This window comes from Mizuhopecten yessoensis, unplaced genomic scaffold, assembly GCF_002113885.1.
Source record: "Mizuhopecten yessoensis strain PY_sf001 unplaced genomic scaffold, ASM211388v2 scaffold11171, whole genome shotgun sequence".
Taxonomy (NCBI): Eukaryota; Metazoa; Mollusca; class Bivalvia; order Pectinida; family Pectinidae; genus Mizuhopecten; species Mizuhopecten yessoensis.
This window is the reverse complement of record NW_018408915.1, coordinates 1,073,381-1,097,086: the sequence shown is the minus strand read 5'-3', so window position 1 is coordinate 1,097,086 and position 23,706 is coordinate 1,073,381. Positions and strand designations below refer to the sequence as shown.

Here is a 23,706-nt window from a genome sequence, read left to right as displayed (position 1 = left end):
AAGTGATTCAGCGTTTTATTGCAAAATTCCCGACATAACTGCACCATTGATGGGTAGCGGGGTGTACTTAGTGCAACCAGATATTTGTGTCAGATGTCAGAAGTGTGTTTTTATGTTTAAGGTATAGTGTACAATCGCTTACATTTACATTGTACGGGATGGGGTGGGGTGGGGGGTATATTGTTTAACGTCCTATTAACATATAAGGTAATTTAAAGACGTGCCTCCATCTGTGTTGTATCAGCGTGCAAGTGTGAATGTATGCTGGAAAAAAGGTATGTTGGTGTACTTGCCTCATTGTAATAGCGTGGATCCGATGCCGACGAAGAGTGCTTTCTCACTGAAACAGCATGCCGAAGGCACCCAGCAAAGCAATCTGCCCGGTCACATTATACTGACAGCTAAACGTTAGGCAGGTAATAATACCCACCATTTTTATAGACTTTGGTATGTCCTGGCCTGGGGACAGAACCCATTGCCTTCCTGACCTGGGCTAGCGCTCAACATTAAAGCCAGAAGTGAGGTATTGCCAAGTTAGGCGCTAGGAAATAAAAGGTAGTTAGAAGGGAGGGCGCCCCGCTGTTGTTTGTAGACAAACAGTAGCTGGTTTTCTATTTACTTACTCAAATGCTATCCTACACAAAAATATGATTGATACCATATTCAAATATGTTAGTATTCAACGATATCCAATCATCAGTATTTTGCTTCACAATTTTTATGATCACCTACAAAACCGAAGTGACAGGGCTTCGGACCGACGAATGGAATATGCCAGCGAGACGATTTTCAAGCGACTACCAACCTTCTACTCAATGCGCGCCAGCCTTAATTGAGCCACATGGGCGCAGACACCAAAAATACGAATGACCATCTAAGAAATTGACCTGGATGGTATCTTGATTTAGTTTGGTTCGGTTTAGTAATGTTTAACGTCCTATCAACAGCTATGGTCATTTAGGGACGGCCTCCCCTGTGTGCTAGATGCATGCGTGTAGTGTATGCGTGTGTGTTTTTGGAGGCTGCAATATGTTCGTGTTCGTCTCGTTGTGATAGCGCGGAACTGATGCCGACTTTATAGTGCTACCTCACTGAAACATACTGCCGATGACACCCAGAAGGACACCCCACCAGGTCACATTAAACTGACAACGGGCGAACCAGTCGTCCCACTCCTAAATTGCTGAGCGTTAAGCAGGAGTTAGAAACTACCATTTTTACAGACTCCGGTATGTCTCGGCCAGGGGGCAAAACCTAAAGCCTTCCTCACATGGGGGAACGCTCAACGAAAGGCCAACAGTGAGCATTGGCAAGGGAAATATTAGGAAGAAGAAAGTTGTTTAGAAAGAAGAGAAAAGATAAGATCCCAAATTTAGTCGCCTCTTACGATCATGCAATGGGGACAGCAGGTACAATTCTTACGCCCTACCTGTAGGGACGGGATGGTATCTTGACCAAGCCGACTGCCGGGAACTGCTTCTCTTTGAAGATGGATATGACTCTAGCGTCATTCGCTTCGTTACTACGGACAATATAATTCGACCTTGTCAACGCTGACAACCTCTATTGTAATGAAACTTTCTTCACATGCCACAAGCTTCTCTATCTGATCCACACCATCCACGGACTGATTGACGGTCAGATGTACCGTACCACTCACTACTACCAGGCAACTAGCAAGCCAACCACTTTTTCGGCCAATCATCCTAATATAAGACCACTATTTTCAAAATGTATATATAAACTAGAAATATGTCAGAATGACATGAAAGTCACCCCATCATTCTGTATGATCATTCTCCGATAAATCATTGACCAAGCTACAACGGATATATTTCCACCTGTCAGTCAAAATAGTAAACAATTACCAGGTATAAATACATACATGCTGTTCAGGTAGCCATGGCAACACAGGGAATTAATAGGAAAGCATGTCGCAAATATAACGTTAGCGTTGACCGACACCTCGAATACGGGGAGATCTGCGCGCTGACACGGTCACCTGTCATGGGCAGAACAGGTAATTGGAATATAACAATGTTGTTTTCACAACAATAAGTTTCAGAAAAGATTCAATCTTATATGCGGACAAATCTTCTACTATTTTTTGTTATGAAATACACTTTTTCAAGTAGTTTTCTGATCGTCTGCAAATCCGACTGAATCGGTCATCGATATCGGCAGAATGTGTACTGTACGCTTAAAGGCAGTCACTCCGACGAGGAACGCCAACAGCCGAATTCGCCAGAAATGAAGAACACCAAACAATTGTGATATCAGCAATTCTCCTTCGAAAAGAAAAGATCGGAATGTATTTGGCTGTTTTGAACCTGTTGATATTTAATTTTCAAACTCAAACTTTTACCATTATCGGTTCAATTTGCATGGATGTCATTTGTAAATTCCTGCCGGTTAATAGTATCACGCAACTTCGACTCTTTGCGGTAGGTATACAAACTTGCTAACTTCGCCACTTTACTCGTGTCGTTTTGACACATTCCTACGGTCAAGATTGAAGAGTTCAGCAAGATTTTACCCAAGAACGACATTTTGACCACAGAGTAATAAATCCGATGCAATTCTTCGTTATGTTTTCCGATACGTGGTATTTATCAATTCACAACGTAACGTCTTGAAAAGTTGAGCCTACTTTACTCAAATTTATTTATCCGATTCTATAGTATTATATGACTTAAACTTGCAACTTTTCGTAATTGTTAAATTGGCAATGCAATCAGGGATTATTCAACGAAATTAAGCAGTTGTATTGCTGTTAGCATATATCAAAACATTTGATTTTGACTGGTTTTGAATTGTTCTTGAGTTTCGTGTACACCCCTTTCTTGACACTTCATTTTCCCCTTAAAAAGTGCGCACTATACGCAAATATTAACGGTTGTCGTTGGTCAGACATAAAATTTCTAAATCAGTCAATAGCAATTTATAATACGACAGTTTACCCCTTCGGGAACCTCAAAGGTGCTTGATTCATACTCGGAACATCTTTAGATTATATGTAATTCCCGTGGGGAATTTGGAACGCCTTTAGGTTTTAGTCTATTCCTGTTTAAAAAGGAAATCGATATCTGAGTTATCCAAGAGCTTGTAATTAGCGCCTGGTATATTCCGACAGAAGCAAGATACACAACAGCCCTCCTAACAGAGGTCAAAATCTGGGACTGAAACCAAAATTAATAGTCCCCGCTGGGGTTCCCCCAGGGGTGACTAAAAATACCCGAATAAAGCTATTTTATCTACCTCTTGTATCTTCCTCATAACTATATCATATCACTACAAATTCATAGATTAATCATGACTAAAATATATAGCTACATTATAAAGTACTTACATGTGTCACTAGAGTCCACGACCTACTTCCCTTAATAACTTTAACATAATGTTCACCAGTATATTAGTGTTTAGTGGATGGATGGTGGGGTACACTTTGTGATATCATTACAAGATCATATTTCTGTTCCCTTAGTTAAGGAATCCCATCAAAGACTTTGTTTTGTTATTCACGAAATATGTACCAAAACAGTGTACGATCTATATTTGTATTTCAGTTCGCCTTTCGTTGGAGAGAAGGTTCCCTTAAGAAAAGAATAAGTTCGTCTACATTTAAGCATCTGTTAAATTATAAACATATAACAAAGGCTGATAACGCCATAAATCTGTAGTTTGTAGGTATTGGTAGTGATTGTTTACAAGTGTTATTGATCAAGGTGCCGAACGATCAGTAACTTATGAAACCCTTGATATGTTTATACCAGAAAAATATTAATCCCGATTCGAAGCTGACAATACGGAGAAAACGTCCTCAGAAACAGAGCAATTCTTCCAATATTTGAGCCAATACCCAACTAACCAACTACCAAACCAACCACCAATAACCAAACCACATATAAGACCATTGGTTTTCTCCTGATTTATCAAACTATATGAAAAACAAGAAATAAACGATTACATTTGCCTGTTGCATTTGCCTCGTAATGATATGATATCAAAACATTAAACATGTATAAGATAATCATGACTCAAAAAAAATAATGTTCGTAAGAAATGTCTTACCTTTGTCACCGTCCAACGTCCTACTTCCCTTTAGCTATACTTGCTTAACTGCACAACTAGAACACAATGTAAACAAGTGATTCAGCGTTTTATTGCAAAATTCCCGACATAACTGCACCATTGATGGGTAGCGGGTTGTACTTAGTGCAACCAGATATTTGTGTCAGATGTCAGAAGTGTTTTTTTATGTTTAAGGTATAGTGTACAATCGCTTACATTTACATTGTACGGGGTGGGGTGGGGGGGTGTATTTTGTTCAACGTCCTATATTAACATCTAAGGTAATTTAAAGACGTGCCTCCATATGTGTTGTATCAACGTGCAAGTGTGTATGTATGCTGGAAAAAAGGTATGTTGGTGTACTTGCCTTATTGTAATAGCGTGGATCTTATGCCGACGTAAGAGTGCTTTCTCACTGAAACAGCATGCCGAAGGCACCCAGCAAAGCAATCTGCCCGGTCACATTATACTGACAGCTAAACGTTAGGCAGGTAATAATACCCACCATTTTTATAGACTTTGGTATGTCCTGGCCTGGGGACAGAACCCATTGCCTTCCTGACCTGGGCTAGCGCTCAACATTAAAGCCAGAAGTGAGGTATTGCCAAGTTAGGCGCTAGGAAATAAAAGGTAGTTAGAAGGGAGGGCGCCCCGCTGTTGTTTGTAGACAAACAGTAGCTGGTTTTCTATTTACTTACTCAAATGCTATCCTACACAAAAATATGATTGATACCATATTCAAATATGTTAGTATTCAACGATATCCAATCATCAGTATTTTGCTTCACAATTTTTATGATCACCTACAAAACCGAAGTGACAGGGCTTCGGACCGACGAATGGAATATGCCAGCGAGACGATTTTCAAGCGACTACCAACCTTCTACTCAATGCGCGCCAGCCTTAATTGAGCCACATGGGCGCAGACACCAAAAATACGAATGACCATCTAAGAAATTGACCTGGATGGTATCTTGATTTAGTTTGGTTCGGTTTAGTAATGTTTAACGTCCTATCAACAGCTATGGTCATTTAGGGACGGCCTCCCCTGTGTGCTAGATGCATGCGTGTAGTGTATGCGTGTGTGTTTTTGGAGGCTGCGATATGTTCGTGTTCGTCTCGTTGTGATAGCGCGGAACTGATGCCGACTTTATAGTGCTACCCCACTGAAACATACTGCCGATGACACCCAGAAGGACACCCCACCAGGTCACATTATACCCAGCAGTTGTACACCCGTTTCCGGATATTACTTAAGACAACCATGGCCGACTTCAACTTACCTCTTCACCTATCATCAGTGTATGTAGGCTTCCCCAGGGTGACCATCAAGGGGTGTTTTTTCCGCTTCACGCATTGAATATAGAGGGAAGTCCAGAAGCGGGACTGCAACATCTTTACATAGAGAACGACGACAATAACTGACGTATGTGCTTGGCCGCAGTTTTACCCCTGGTGCCCCAGGAGAGTGTTTCAATGTTTTAGATGAACTAAGGATACTGACCTACACGTGGACACATACCTGCCCCATATTGCGTCGTAACACACTTGATCGAGGAAATCGTAGAATCTCGAACTATTTAGATTGTTTTATTCCTCGTGTAAGACACATCGGAGAGTGGACATACAAATAGTACAGTATATTACAAATTTACAATGATACTTGTATACAATAATAGTCAAATGCAATATGATGCATATTATACAATGACATACGTGATAACTCATTAATCGTGCAGCACGACAAAATAACATTATATCATAAGAGACAGCATTTTACACTGAAATAAACCAACATAGTAAGGTTCTGATACAGTGAAATCATAACAATAGTATATTACAATGATAATTATACTATGATAACTTTCAATGACGTACGTTATAAGTAATGATAACATGATTTAATATAGTTACATACATTGTATCGCACAGATGAACCGTATGTCACGAATAAATACAATCTAGTAGAACAGTAAAGAACAATAAAATACACTGCCATAGTGTAGTAAATACGATGTTACACCTGACGTTAGTGACAGTGATATTAACTTCCAGATTACAACATAGAAAATACTCGTCGATGCTTCGACGTTGTTAATTATGATTAATTTACCATATATTTTATATCACATAAGGTGTTAATGAACGGGCACAATCATTTTTTGTACACAATACACATAAAACGTATCTTATCAACTATAGTATACCGAAAAATACATTTACAGGAAAAAATGGATAAAATATGATATTATACAGTGCTATTACGACGTTTGAAACTTAAGGGATGTTCCTAATTTGTTAAATTTGAAAACACTTGGTCGTTTTTAATAATAAGGCTTAACAAACTCGCGCCTCAAGTCGTGATAAAAGTTACACTTTAATATAAAATGCAATTCATCTTCAATATCATTTGAGTTACATAAGTTACAGAACCTTTTATCTCTATGAAGGTTTCTATATCTTCCCTGTTCAATATCTAAATTATTAGAGCTAAGTCTGGATCAAGCTAAAGTCTTATATGAGTTATTAATTGGTTTCATTAAATATCATTGCACTGTTACACCGTCGGACCCTGCACCACCAATCACCTGGAAGCCTGGCACAGTAGGTTAAAAAAGAAAGGTTCACACCTCACAGTCAAACATCTACGCAAATATTTGAGTATTCCAGGAGATTCATAATACACAGGATACAATGAGATACACGAGGAGTCGACAGACCACGAAGAAATGATACCGGAACGTCAGCAGCCGACTGTTCCAGCTGAAGAAGCATTTTGAGAACCGGACGATGAACCTTATTGAGTATGCAAACGCGGCATCACAGCTCATACATTTTGGATAGACTACAACAAAAAATGTGTGACACTTGACTGTCGGACTGTAGGGCTGATTTTGTATTGGAATGAAATTCAGGTTTAAATTTCAGATTTAGTAGTACAGGTAATGTAATGTATAGGCAATATTTTAATGTATTTAACTTCTTATCGTGTACCGATTAACGGCACAGAGGACTACTGTTAGGAAATATTTGGCGTTAAGCAAGGGGACGCATTTTAGTCCGTATATTCAATATATGATTATATTTACATTCAATTAATCTCTATAATAAGATTGTATAACCAATTCGTTTGATATTGATATATTTTGACATCTTTAACACATTTAAACTTTTTGTTTCCGGTTTTTATGAATTCAATTTTTGTGAATGTCTATATTTTACATTGTTGTTTTGCCCCTTAGTGATTCAAATTGTTAATAGGAAGTTAAATGAAATAGAATGAATCCAATAGAAGCCTACTTTCAATTTTCACTTTCTCATTATTCCAATCATTGGCTGTAGTTCCACAGGGAAGTGACATCGAACCATTTTTCATTCTAATTATTACAGACAATTTCTGGTGTATGACAGGGATGTGACATCGAACCTTTATCACTCTGTATGCCCCCGCCATTAAATGGGAGGGCATATAGTGTTGCCCATGCTGTCCCGTCCGCGTCCCGTTCCGATTCAATGTAAACACTAACCAATCTCATTCTTTTACGGATTTTCGTCAAACTTTATACAAAGGTCAAGTATGAGTAATACCGCGGACATCGTTGTGTTTCAGGGTTCCAATAGCAAAGCCAATGTTGCTATATATGGAAAAATCAACCGATTCAGTGTCATCACTCTAGCTACTTCATTTAATAACAGATTTTGATGAAAGTTTAAACACAGAATACCTGGACATCGTTTTTGTTTTTCAGGGTTCCAACGTCAAGGCCCAGGTCACAGTTGCCATGTATAGAAAATCACCAACCGAGTCATTAACAGATTTTGATGAAATGTTATACACAGAAGACCTCAGATGAGTTCATGTTTCAGGATTACAAGGTCAAAGTGGTTGTAACTATTTATATTACATCAAACACTGAAACTGATTTCACATGGTGACAGGGCATGTATGTCTTACACACATTTTCTAATTAATTATGCCCGATGTCTGTTTTCCCCGGGGATATGACATAGAACCATTTTTACTTTCATAATTATTGCATCAATTTCTTTTGTTCACCAGGGATGTGACATCGAACCATTAGTTTTGAAAAAGTACAAATAAAACCAGGTGATACGGAAGGGTAAGCGTTTTCAGCTTCATCAACATCACTACTTTCTGCTTTTAACTACCTTTTATTTCCTAGTGCCTTGCTTTGCAATACTTCACGTTTGGCTTTTATGATGAACGTTCGACCAGGTGAGGAAGGCAATGGGTTCTGTCCCCCGGCCAGGGCATACTAAAGTCCTTAAAAAAGGTAGTTGTTAGTTCCTGCTTAACGTTCAGCTTTTAGGGTAATGAAAACAACAATCCTTTGTCAGTATAATGTGAACAGGCGTTATGCTGTGATGTGCCTTCGGCATCGTATTTTAGTGAGATAGCAATATAAAGTCGGCATCAGATCCGCGCTATCACAAGAGGACAATTACACCAAAATACCCTGCCCTCCAGCACACATAAACACATGCACGCATACACAATTCACACGGAGGCACGTCCTTAAATGACATTAACTGTCAATAGGACGTTAAACAATATAAAATCGAACCAACCCAATAAGACCATGATGGCACCTATTCAATTTGCCCATGATCTGACTCCTGCATACACACACGCATGTACGCATACACTACACACATGGAGGCAAGTAGGACGTTAAACAAAATTAAACCAAATAAACCAAACATAGGAGTGTATTGATAAACGGAAATAGGAAGTTCATCCCTAGTTGAAAATCCAATTTAGGGAGACAGTATCACAATTTCCGCATATTCTAATGTTAAATATCAAACTGATGAATAGTGTATGTTTGTTATGGACAGAACAGTGTGTTCTCTCAATATTAAAGTATTTCAAAGCAATCCAGGCATTAATTCAGTTGTTTTTTTTATCAATGAGTCACATGTGTCCATTTTTCTGTACTTCAGGAAACCGGCTACCTATTTCATTACCAAGTTTTTCAAGACAGATAACTACTATGTGTATATGGTTTTATTATAAAATGTCAATTTTTAATCGTTTATAGATAATCTATTTTACACAATTTCAGCATGTATTAAATTTATATATATTAATGCAATGCTAATGTATGGCAGTATCATTTTTATTGACATTATTTTGCAAAAGCTTGTGTCTTTCAATTTTTTTTCAAAATTCACTCCTTTTTACATAAATTTCCATTTAAAATCCTTAAAATTCTGACAACCTATATTTTTTTGTGTCAGATTTTTTTTTTTTTTTACTTCAAAGCAATATAACTAAAAAAAATTGAAGAAATTCTACTGAGAAATGGTGACACACTCCTATTACCTTAACCAACCTGCATCTTTGGAAATCATTTGTTGTAAGTTTGTCCGGCAGCGGTCGACATTTTTCACGGAAGTAATATGTTTACCAAGTTCTTTAATACAGAATAGAATGGGACATGTAAATACCCTAAATAGGGGAAGAAGGGGTTTTGCTCTCAAGAAAGAAAGTTCACTATCGACTTGCTTATCGTACAACTTTGCACACGCCGTCCTTGTTTGTCGGGTTGCACATAGACGAATCCCTATAGTGTCCTTGATTTCAAGCTCCGGGGGGTATTCCGTCTTTGCGTATTGCAGAGTTATCTTCTCTTGGGAGCAGGTATTGATTGTTACGTCACTTGTTTGTGAGAGTAACGTCATCAATTTGTCAGAAAACGACGTAATTTTCTCGCACAAACAAATGACGTAACAATCAATACCTGCTCCAAAGAGAAGATAACTCTGCAATACGCAAAGACGGAATATACAATCGACATGGTCTATATACATCACTTGTTAAAGACATCATGTCATTGATATATCTGAATGTGAAATGGAAGCAGTCAGCTAGTATATTTTTACCAGTCTAACAAGCATATGAATAATACAGTCAGCCTTTTTGTCGTGTCGTGTAAGAAAGCGGCTAATTCTAGACGAATCCCTAGTGTCCTTGATTTCAAGCTCTGGATGGTATATACAATGGACATGGTCTTTACATTTCTTGTTACATGTAAAGACAGCATATCATCGATATGTCTGAACGTGAAATGGAAGCACTCAGCTAGTATTTTGTTACCGTTCTGATAAGCATATTAATAATAAAGTCAGCCTCGTTTGAAAACAAAAAGACGTCTGCTAGAATAGGGGCACCGTCCGTCCCCACAGACACATTACTATTATATAATACAATGGATAGATGTTTAGTTGCAACATTCCATTTGGTATAACTTGGGGCGAATAGACTATTTTTAAACAGAAAATAGGACGGCAGAGGGACAATTTAAAAACTGTATGTTATACAAAGGAGACTATCAATAGACCGGATATTTTTTGAAGTAGAAAAAATATTGTTATTCCATATAATATTCATATATGTCGTATTGCTCCAGTATAACTTGGTTTGGTTTGTTTCTGCGTTACGTATCAGTTGGGTCATTCAAGGACGTGCCAGGTTTTGGAGGTGGACGAAAACCCGGCGGAGTACCCCGGCGGAGAAACGCCACGACAGGTACAAATGTAAGACCTCTAAGAACGAACCCCATAAAATCACATTAATTTTTGTTGTTGGATGGATATATTGTATTCTATTGGAAATTTAAATATATCAGTTTAGGGACACGAATATACCTGATACATATATAAATTCTTAAATGTGGAATAAAAATGTATTTTTGGTTATATTGAAACAAGTTTAAAAAAAATATTTTACGGTAAAATCATTGTAAAATTTTACCAACTCATAACTTGACCACTGTTAAGTCGAATAGAATAAATCTACACGATAATTACACGATATGAATTGTTTACTATATGTGTGTTTGATGCTTTCGATGACTGTACATATAACATACCGAAGTTGTAAGGAAAAGGCTTATATAGGCTTTGCCTGATGCCCTATCCCTTTGCATATTTTTTGCAATAAAATTTGTTGAAATGAAACAAAATGCCGTTATTTGAATGCGGATATTTGTTACCTACTGTCGGTTTTTTATTTATTAAATCAAGATCGATTCCGGTAGCAGACGACAGACTGAAGTGCAGACAAATTGAAAACATGATCAATCCTAAGTAAGTAATTGATAGTCTTTGTATCTCTATGATATATAGTATAAGTATATGTAATTATAAATGTTTAACACCGTTTCTGCCAAAAACTAGAACTGAGTTTGAAGAATCCATTTTCATCGACGTACATCGTTTTTACTGGTTTTCTGATATGTTTACTTTGAAGTCATCGTGTCCTCTTAAAATGTTCCTGAAAACAAAACTATTAGGCAGAAATGCTGGTAAATATCTCTTTTGTTATAGTGTCAAAGGAAAATGCTCAAATTGAATTTTAAAGTACTATTCGAACAATTTCCTGACCGTGTACCAATTTGGGTAGTGTACCAATTGTGGTAGCGTGACGTTACCCAGTTTAAAGTAATGTAATGAATTCAACGGCTTTCGTTTAAACGGTTGAACCGGTCGGACCACAGTTGTTTGTTATTAAATAAGGTCAGACCTTGTCATATGTTGCTGCTTTCAGGCGAGCCTAAAAATTTGCAGGTCCGCCAGAATTTATACCCGAAATTGTTATTTCCAAAAACGGACAAACCAGTTGTTCCACATAAACGAACAGGCCCCGGCCCTGGTAACATAAAATTTTTGCTTTAAAATGTGGTGGCACGTTTTCTTGGTTTTTTCTCTCTCCAATTTAGTCATTTTCAACAGTGATTTTAACTTTAAACACATTTTATTGCCAATAAAATTGAACAAGGGATTGGGCACAAGTTATTACAACTTATCACAGCCATCTAAACGGTAACGTTTGACCCTAACATCTAAAATTGACTTACAAATGTGACATTCACTTTTTAATCATTAATGGAATCGAATACAAATAATTAATTACTTTAAAGTAAACATTCAGCGATGAGTATAGAGGTTTTTCCAGTTAGGGTTAATACTTTTTTTTAAATATTTTTTAGATATTTTGAGCATTCTACATATACATTTAATTTATGGAAACTGGACAATTAACAGACTCACTGATTCTGAATGTATTGGAAAAGATAATTATGTGATGTGATGGGCAGAAAACGCAAAGGAAGCAAAAGTGCCACTACAGGTATCTCCCCACCCGGCAAAGTATACGTTCGGCAAATGGCTGCCCCGAGCCCACCCTGATACTGTCGTCAGTTATCTCGGACGTCCATGGGTCGCTGTACGGTCGTTATGACTAACACACCGTACACCGAGGTAGCCCTCTATTACACGGACATTACCACTACAGCTCTCCTATATTGCCGCCAATCCCACTTCCGCCTCATCCTCTCTCACATCCTCCACAAGCAAAAGTTATGCATATATAATGGAACAAAAAAAGTACACAATGGGAGAAAAGTATTCACCAAAGAGGACAAACCCTGGTTTACCCGTGAATGTGTTATGAAAAGAAAAGAATTTCATGACTCGTAGAGAGATTACAAAAACTTTAAAAGTCAAAGAAATCTAAGAAAAATAACAAAAAAGGTAGAGTAGAGAAAACTCATTAATAGCAAAGTTCTATAAAAAGGAATACATCTTAGCAAAAGGGAAGACTAGGCATTTCCGTCCAAAAAGCAAAAACAAAACTCAGAACGCAACTAAATAAGATAAAAAAAAAACACACAAAAAACAAAGAAGAGGATAGCAAACAATTTCATTTCTGAGTAGGCGTACGCATTACATGCGCCACATGTAAAACTTGGCAATGAAGTTCCAGTGAAATCCAGTAATTTATAAAAGTAAATAAGAATAAGTTACTATTCTAAGAAATAAGAAGTTTGTGTCGGTGATGATATCCGTTTGATCATAACTTAAAAGAATGTAGATATTGACCTCTATCCTGTATCTGTTTATAAAAATTGATGTCTTGATGTACCAGCATGGCGACCACTGTCGGAGTACATATCGTATAGGTCATTGAAACGTCACACATACACACTTCACTGGTTGTGCTTTATGACCAACGCAAAGGATTTTTTTCCGAAATTGCCCTACCTAGCTTTCACGTTGCAAAAATTATGTTGTTGTTTTTTTTGATAAAACAAAATAATGATTGGTCTCGTTGGATTTGGGTTTAAAGGGTTAAACGTCGTAACAACACCTAAGGTTATTAAAGAATGTACCTCTATGTATGCATGTATGTTTATGTGCTAAAGGTAGGGTATGTTGGTAGTAATTGCCTACTGGGTCCCGACTTTACAGTGCTATCTTACAGAAATAGCATGCCGAATACTAACAACGGGTAAACCTGTTGTTGTCGTTACCCTAAATGATGAACGTTAAATAGAGGTTACACAACGAGTGGTTGTTGAATATGGTATTTATTTCACTCGAGTTAGTTAATTTTCAAAAGTTACAAAAGACACTTTAGCGAGTGTCTTTCTGTAATTTTTGAAAATTAACTAACGAGAGTGAAGTAAATACCATACTAAACAACCACGAGTCGTGTGATCTGTTTCTACCATAATCTCAGTCGGAAACAGCTGGAGTACATTTTGTTGACAAGGCTGGCGTAGTGATATGACCCATATGTAAAAAAATACTCATTAATATTCAAAAATGACTTTTTTTTTTACAAATTTAATAATTTCAAAATTAATGTTTCGGCAACAACTTCGTGAAAAAATAAAATAGATGAACGACTTAAAATATTGAGAGTATGCAATATTGCATTAATTAATATAAATTAACCACGAAGCGCGTAAGCATATCGTACGAAGTATGCCTCCCGCCAAGTCATGAAGACGAACTATTAAAAGAAATCGCTGTCAATGTCCAAAACCATAGGTCTGGGACGTTTCTTCTTGATATTCTATGCATGGTTGACGTTTATAGTGAGATTTCCACCATAGACAGGCCCTCCAAATATTGATAACGGGACAAGGGGAGAACGAAATGTTTTCCGACACTGTTACAGATCTTGTTTGGGTTTATATTACGTCTCTGTTTTTCACGACATGGACATGCGACGGTATGGCGATCAAATCTTTAAGCATCATCTTCTTTTGGTATTGCCTTAATAACCCCCTTTTCCCATCGCAGAACTTCACAAAAGTCACCAACATTTGCCGGATGCCGAAAGCGCGTGAAAAAAGTCGTCCGGTCAAGGTTCATCTTCTCGACCAACCAAAACTTCGGAAGGTCATATACCACGTGTGGTGTATAACAACACAGCGTATTGTGGTAGAAACAGGGAATAACAACTTGATAAACTTTGTAATGGGGACAGAACTCGTTGTATTCCTCACCTGGGCAAACATTAAACAGTAAAGGCCAAACATGAAATAGTTCTTATTGTGACTAATTCTGATGAAACATGCTTCAGTGAGCTGCCTTTGGCCAGCTTAAACTGAAACGAGACAGAAATGGTATATGTAAAAAAACAAAAGAATATTTAATTACGTGTTTTGTGAATAAACCAAAAGAAAACAATCCGTCACGTTTCCTATCTTTGTAAGTGTGTACTACTGTGAAAGTAAATATTGAACATGTGTACATCGTATCGGAGAGTTTCTTCAAGATTTCAAGATTTTCAAGATTTTTATTGACACTCAGACACATGATATGTGTTACATGAGGAAATAAAGTTGCAGATATGGAAAATGAAGTACAATATACATATTTGTATACACATGTATAACTGAAAGAATGGACAGTTCAATTTAGAACCGGTATGGTAGATTATTTACCTGTATTTACCTGTTCACCAATAGGAAATACTGTGTTAGTTATAGGAATATTTAACAAAATGTTATATATAGATTTCATAAAATAGAACTAAATTCAGCTAGAAATGTATGACAAATATAATCAGTAAAGACAGAGATCATGTATTACATTATTAAATATGCAAAAACAGATGCAAAGCTGGGAATGAAAATAAATAAAACGAATCAATTACATGTACACATGGAATACTCAGCGCTGGTTGATCAAATCAATCATATTCATAAAATACACACATGCACAAAGATACATGATATAAAACTAATATAATAGCACTAACTTACTAAAGGTGAAATATTGGAAAGTCAATAAAAATCACAGATAAGGCCATGATTTTAAGAAATCCTAGCAAAGCACCAAATAAAAATTCCATAACAAGCACATTTATCACAATGTCACTCTAAATGCAAAAGATTGGTTGTATATATTTGTGGATTTCACGTTACTGTTTTGTATGATCTAGCTGATGAAAATGGTATATGATATGAAAAAAATGTCTAAAAATGATGAAAATAGACTATATCAAAGCTACATGTATATGTGTATATGACAGTACTGCATACATGATACAGATAATGTGGGAGAACACAGGTAAAAACCAGGTAAAATATATATGAAACAGACTATAACTGCTATCACAACATTACTGCCTCTATGCTTTTTTTAAAAAAGTGGGTGAAATGAGAACACACCATAGTGACGTGATATGACATACAATGGAAAATACAAAGCAAACATAAAAAAAACAACCATACATATAATTCCCAGGTTATTTAACTATTAACAGTTATAAATATGCATCATTCACAAAAGAGGAGCCATTTTGGTTAGGAAAATAGATAAACTTGTCAGAACTCATTGATTGCATAATGATAAAAGACCTTTAAACTTGTAAATATTTGGGTTTGTACAATAATAACGAGGAATATATTTGTTACGTAAGGTGGATATAGTTATATTATTGCATTCAAATAGATAATGAAATTCAAAGAGATATGGCGGGTTGCTATGCCTATTTCCCCAAAGCTATCTTATGCTAGTGCGCGCATCCAACCGTGCACTGTTATGACGCGTCCTTAGGTATTTTTTATACAGGTAGCAATATCGGAATCCCGTGTCTAAGAATAGATTATTGTAAACAGACCACATATTTGGTATTTCGGCATTATTTGTTGGTGTTTAAGCACTTGATATAATTACTATTGCCAGTTGGATGGTAAAACAATTCGTAAATTTCATCAAAAATAGTGTCTTACCTACAAGGCGTAGCTGTACTGTACACGTGTACAGGGATTTGTTGACATGCTTCGATAGAAGTAATTACTAACAAAACTGATAAATCAAAAGGTATGTTATTAAAATGTAATCAAAATCTTCCATGGATTTAAACAACCACCATTGCCTTATTAAGAAAAATGATCACATCGCAAGTAAACTGCGTTACACATTCGGCTACATAGAACATATAGATATTGGCAATTACAAACTTATTTAACCCGAGAAACACCGGTCGCAGTTTAGAGAAACTTGATCATCCCTGTTTTTCATTACTTTGAGTACTTTCCCAAAGGGGGACCACTTTTACGTAATACGATTTGTTTTTGCATATTATATCATCACGGTCACAAAAATTTATTCAAAAGTTGTTCCTCGGATGGGAAAGTGTTAAAAGGTTTTTTTAACTCTGGGAAACCCCATCACTTTCATAGATATAGTGTATATGGCTATATTTGCAGTATCATATTAGCAATACCTAATTTCTCAGCAGTTTAAAAATTCATATTCAATTGGTTTTGTATCTTTTATATGCATTTTTGCTACACGAAATGTTTTACTCCTTATTTTTTTCCCCGTTTTCATAAATGCCGACTTAGGGAAATACGGGCAGTTTTCCGCCATACCTCTTTCTAGAATGAATATTTGTCACGGATTCTCAACACCAATTGATGATAGCATTCTAGGGAAAATGTGCTGAACATTGTTTACAAATTTCCTGTAACCTATAGTGTATACACAGTTTGGTTTGTAAGCTTACCACGCCAGGAAGTAGAGCATTAGATACATTATATATCTGTAAAGCTGATCGTTTGTGTATAAATAAATTAACAAATACTTTTTTTTAGATTTTATTCTGACTGTAGCACTGGGACATCCACTGTTGTCAGCTCAGTACAATTGAAAACAAATATAGTAAGCATGTCGTTTTCATGGACAATATATATCACTTCAGCAGTGAAATGATAGATTATATAGTTTGGAGGTATATTAAATTAAATATTATCAATTAAACGTGTTCTTAACTTTGAGCAAAAGAGGTCAATCACATATATTTAACTACGGGTGGTTTACAACTGGTTCCCAGTTATCTTTCTTTGACCGTGATGTAGCAGAGGCACTTGTGGCCTGGGCGACCCACAGGGGCACGTATGTTTATGTGTGTTGTGACCCATATCAGTATAGCATATGTGTGTATTTCAGACATTTGTAACGTGCCCCTGTGGTCGACCTATGGTTTCTCCACGAAGTGACGGTTGAGACAAGATTTAAGGTATTTCATATAGCGTCATGTCAGCGTATATATTTTGTAATGGGCTCATAACTTTCCTCAGAATGAATAAAGTATGGAAGTCATATCGTATACTCATGTCAAGAACAACGTCAATAATTACCTTTGCAGAAATGATTTGTCGAAAATATCGTTGATTTTGTGTGGAAAGTAACTTTTGAATGCGGAATTTGAATGGCGCAAAATTGCAATGAACGATGAAATTAATGGAAAAACTTACCTGTACATGCATTCCTGAAGTATCCATGTAGTGACTACGAAAAATGTGAGAAAATGCTTCAAATCTCGAGAATGATGACATGTATTTTGATTGGATATTTTACAATAATTCATAAAGCTAACAAGACTTTTGATACAAGGTAAGCCATATTACCTGTGTGAGAACCTGTAGTGAATGGTGTACAGGTAAAATCTCGCTTGCTTTCCATGCTTTTTTCAAACCTCAGTCAGCCTTGTTCGCTTTGTGCACAGTTGTGATTTAATCATTGAAATATATGCCATTATTCTGGAGATTTGACCCATTTTCTTACATTTAAATAAAATAAAATAAAACCAAACCTCTGACACTTCTATAAGCTACAGTGTAATATGTATGTCATTTTAAAAGTTTTGTACGGTGAGATAATGTACATTAGAATATGGAAGTACGCAAACATAATCGTTTATAAAAATGAAAACAGTCTTTCCAGCAATATAAGCTTGCTGCTTGAACGCCCATTTTGATTTGACTGTTAAATTATAAAGTATATATACGATTTAAAGTATAGCTGTAAGCATACATAAAGATTATTTTTAAATTTATAACCTCATCATTTAAAATTCAGAGGAGAAATTTTAATGTGTCTGCCCGAGTCAGGGGCGTTGCTAGCCCAGGCCTTGTTATGATTGGATTTATTTAGGAGCGGGTCCAGGGCAGGGTCTTGGTAGGGGGTAAAGGGGTACAACAAGCAGTCTTGTTGTTTTGTTGTGTATTTTATGTTTGACAATTTGATGGATTCATCTACGTACCAGCGCATAGGAAGCTGAATTGATTGACGGTTGTTAATACTTCCGAGATAATGATCCGAGATTTGATTTGCGTACAAGTTTGAAATCATTAATAACTACGTGAAGTGTTATTTGATGGTTGATTGATATTGTGATATCTTTAGTTTAAATCATCATTCAAAGAGCGTCAATTTAAATCAAATCTAGAAAATATTTCAAGAATAACAAACAGTACATGTATTCTTACAGAATACCCTTTAAAACCTGAACCACATTAAAAATTAAGTTGACGTAAAAAAACAGAAAAAAAGGATAAGGAAAAAGAAAATTTTTGATGTGAAATTCTGTGCGAGTAGCGTCCCTTCTTTTGTGCGCTTGACAAAAGCATGCCTCCTAGATCTGATGGTGTTCAAAGTCCACTATGATGCCTGTCAGACTTTGAACTAACCGAAATGGGAAACGATATATTACAGACGCAGCTATTGTGGTGATATTTATATGTGTCGATCGATAACGTAAAAATAACCCTTTGGACTTTCAAGTGAACTGGAAATTTATCATGATTCATATATAACTTTATTTAGAAAAGGATGGGTAGCCGAGCAGGAAAATAAATGGGTGAATTGGCTTCATACGACGCATAAGGATTTCTGTTTTTGATTGACATCACTATTTTAAGGATGATTATTTTCGGTAAATAACAATTGAGTTTAAATGTAAAATTCTATATAAACTGTATACAGAAATCAGGGGCGTAGCTAGGATTTAAATCATGTGTAGGTACTTGAACAACTAATGACTGATTTTTTTGGATTTTTTTTTTTTAGTTTAACGAAAACAGTTTTAAGGTTTAGATACAATTAATCAGTTGATAAGTATACCGGTGCGTTTTATAATTATATATGCAAATAATACGAATCAAAGAATAAGTGGTAATAGTGTAAATACACTGTATGAGGATTTGTTGGTGGGAGAATAGTTCCTAATAAAAAGAGAATAACGAAGAGTCAACAAAATCACAGAGTGAATTCCAAATCGATAAAATTAGGGGGAAATGTGAACCAAGGCATGGAGACCCTTGAAAAATACAAGGAGAATAAGACCAGGCATTTAGATATAGGTCAACTCAATGCTATGTGACGCCCTCATCGTGAGAAGTTGGGTGGTGATAACAAAACCATGTAAGATCGATGTGGTCAATACATGTCTTGTTATTTAACAAGACAACACATCGTCGATATAACTCTGTGTTTCAGATCATTAAACAATTATAGATAGCAACATATTCACAAGTGATCAATACAGTAAAAAAAATATCCATATCTATTGCTGTGATATCGCTATGGCGGGTACGTGTATAGCGGACGTCGCCATAGCGAACTATTATGTGACGTCATATTTTATGACTCGTTGTTGAGAATTTTTCTTTTTATAATATACATAGATATATCTGTAGATATATATTGATGTTTAGGCAACTAGCAAAGTTCTAAATGACCAACGCAACAAGCATAGGATATAATTTAAGACCAACAAGTGGTCAAGATCCACAAGATTGCAACTGGCCACTTTAACAATATCAAATATCAATATTACTGGTCAGTACATGTATCTTTCGTTATAGAACTGATCGTGAAAAAAATAAGGCATCCAAATCGAGGCTGTGACGTCGCCCTCAAACTTCTATTCCTCCGCATTTGCAATGGGGGGGGGGGGGGGGGGGATTAAAGAACAAGATCAAGATTCAATTGACTTTAAACATATTTTATTAACCAAAATTGGAAAATAGGATTTGACAAAAGTTATTACAACTTATGAAGCCATCTCCTTACAACAATAATTCAAAACAACAGATGATGATATAGACTGTCAATTACAATTCATAATAGTATGAAGCGACTTTTAAAGTAACACATACACATACAAAAAAAAATCAAAAAAATAAAGTCAAGTTCACAATCGAAACATGTTAAATCTTCCACTGGATCTAATAAAAGTTTGCACTTGTTTGAATACATCACAATTTGTATCCAAAGCCAGATTTTCATTTCCAAACAGTAATAATCTCAACGTTAAATGTACATTTAAATGATTTATATGATCAAAAAGTACTGTACGAGCATTTGTATAAGGTTGACATTCAAAGACGTTTCAATGTAGCCCTAATGAACAAGCTGTCCCTTCTCCACTACGTACTGTGTTTGTCACGTAATTAATGATTTTCGGCGCACTAATGGATGCTGCTTAAAAATTGGTAATTAACCCAATTAGCTGCATTCGATTGATTGTGTAAAATCAAATCCATACATTGCAATGTAATGCTTTCGAGGAGGTGCGTATCTAGTGAGGGAAAGATCACTGATACATATAATGAGGGGGGGGGGGGGGTTGTACCAATCTTGCGGAACGGAACTGATCCAGCCTTGTTATCAGATGATTCAATTGTCCCGAGTGTGTAGTCATGGTGTAGCTTTAAAGTATGCGTCTCCTCAATGTTTTAGACCTTGTGCACATTGTCACTGTCCCATTGCAGATCAAGGACATAACTGTCCAAACGATACGGATGAAGATTTTATTTTATCTTGAAGTGTGATTTTAACATAAAAAAATGGCATATTACGTAATATGGTGACCATATAGTATAATAATTGGACAATATAATGTATGCTTCTGACCATATGCTATAATAAATTGACTATATAACATAATATGATGACCACATAATATAATAAATTGACAAAATATCATAAATTGGTGATAATTTAACATAAATTGGTGACCATTCAACATCATAATTTGACAACATAACATAACATGGTGACCCTATAACATAATAATTTGACAACATAACATAACATGGTGACCCTATAACATAATAATTTGACATCGTAACATAACATGGTGACCCTATATCATAATAATTTGACAACATAACATAACATGGTGACCCTTTAACATAATAATTTGACAACATAACATAACATGGTGACCCTATAACATAATAATTTGACAACATAACATAACATAACATGGTGACCCTATAACATAATAATTCGACAACATAACATAATATGGTGACCATATAACATAATAATTTGACAACATAACATAACATGGTGACCCTATAACATAATAATTTGACAACATAACATAACATGGTGACCCTTTAACATAATAATTTGACAACATAACATAATATGGTGACCCTATAACATAATAATTTGATAATATAACATCAATTGATGACACCATAATATAATTATTTGACAACATCACAGAATATGGTGACCCTATATCATTATAATTTGACAACATAACATAACATAACATGGTGACCCTATAACATAATAATTCGACAACATAACATAATATGGTGACCATATAACATAATAATTTGATAATATAACATATGTTGGGGACCATATGGAATGTGTATCTGTCTTTATGACATTGAATAGTAACAAGGTAATATACTGTCCGTAGTCTAAGGCAGCTCTGGCGTTCCATAGTATAGCATATATCGGTCATTCCTGATTGTGCGTGACCATAGGGATCCAAGACATGAAGTCGGTTTGAAATCGCATCAGAGGGTAAACTACCATAATTAAGGATACATGTACACATCGTAACGTGTTTATTGCACACATAATTAAAACTGCGTGACCCCCTAATTAAGGATCCAGGAAGTAGGAACTTCCTGATTAACCCTAAGGCTGTATCACTTAATCGTTATGAAACCTTGCAATAAGTGTCAAAATCGCTTCCTTAGCTCAGCGGTAGAGCGTACGACTAAAAAGCCTGGGGTCCTGGGCCCGTATTCATGAAACCGTTCTCGTGTACAGATATATGGATTCTGTGCTCAATATCAATATGTTTACAGTGAGCATCCACGTACTGTATTCACGACGGCAGTTTTGTTTTGTTTTGTTTTCTTTAATGTCCTAATTATTAACAGCTAAAGTCATTTAAGGACGTGCCTCCATATGTGTAGTGTATGCGTGCATGTGTGTACGTGTGCAGGAGACAGGGTATGACGGCAGAGTACACGAGTCTACTAGCTGACTATTATCTGGTGTGTCGTTGTGCTGGATAAAGTCTAGCCCGTGCAAAATAGGATACAATTTAAGTGAGTATTCATTCATTGCAAATTTATATTACAACACAATAACACAGAATACAACATAGTAGTACATTTCAGTAGCAATACATGTACATAGATAAGATGTCTGTGGTTTAGATCACAGGGACCTACGAATTTGTTACGTTATGGCTATATTTATTTGGACCTAAATTTCTCTGAACACATTAGTTAGGCCCGTATATAGTTATACTGTATACATTTGCATGCCCCCGTGTTCAAAAGATGTTATCATTCGACTATCATGCATGTAAAAACCTTGAATATGACTCTGTACAATAACAACTGTCTGCGTCAGACTCCTGACCTTGAATGACAGTGATAATAATAGCTAGCTGACCACTGACGCGTCACTTCGGCAAAAAAACCAAGAACGATGATTTTTTTTCCCGCGTTCTGATTGGTTAATATATTCAAATAAGGGTCGTCACATCATCTGATTCACAAACACGCGGTTCTCGCTCACCCCACCGGCACTAGTAAACACGACCACGTGAGGAGCGCCAGCCGTACATAGCTATCACACATAGCTTATTTTACATTCGTAACTACTGTCTAGGCCAGTGATTGCAACAAGGTTAGTACTTCCACATCATTCTAATTGTATACAATACACAATAGGAAGAAATATGATGTGTCATAATTATAAGTGTTACATCTGAATTCAATATTTGTAGCAATTTTTCCTTTGTGTCGATAACATTTCTTTGTGAAAATGTATTGTTTAAAATACATGTTAGATATATCGGGGACGTTTATACGTATATGTATGTGTTTCTGGATACAATAATATACATATTATTACATAATGTATGTAGTTGACTAAATTATGCATGTTACTTCCGTTTGATCGTATGGTTGAGATATATATATATACGTTTTGAGGTAGAATGTCGGGGATATGAAATATTCCCTGTATCATTTATGGCTGATGTATCTGTTAAATGGCTAGCCCGTATATGCATACATGTATTCAATATCTAGTAATCGCTTACCTAGTGCTCTTTGTAGCAGCTGTGTGTTATATTTTTTTTAAAAAATACTTGTAAATATGCGCAGTTTAGACCAGTACAGAATTATAGTAAACAAGTTAATAACATTTTGAAGGAATAGACGTAAAATATTATGTTCTACATTTGATATT

General features: G+C 36.0%; 1 protein-coding gene across 3 annotated transcripts in view; it reads left to right on the top strand.

Annotated features, from left to right (window-relative positions):
- The first annotated feature begins 11,160 nt into the window (after nucleotides 1–11,160).
- The window catches only part of LOC110467334 (stearoyl-CoA desaturase 5-like), a 34,280-nt gene continuing 21,734 nt past the window's right edge, over nucleotides 11,161–23,706 (top strand). Inside the window, exon 1 of one of the 3 annotated variants that reach the window (XM_021524446.1) lies at nucleotides 11,161–11,184. The gene's annotated coding sequence lies outside the window, so the exon portion shown is untranslated. Of the gene's footprint in view, nucleotides 11,185–22,436; nucleotides 22,551–23,000; nucleotides 23,140–23,706 lie in introns of those variants that run through there. The other 2 variants (XM_021524445.1, XM_021524443.1) reach the window with 2 other exon arrangements.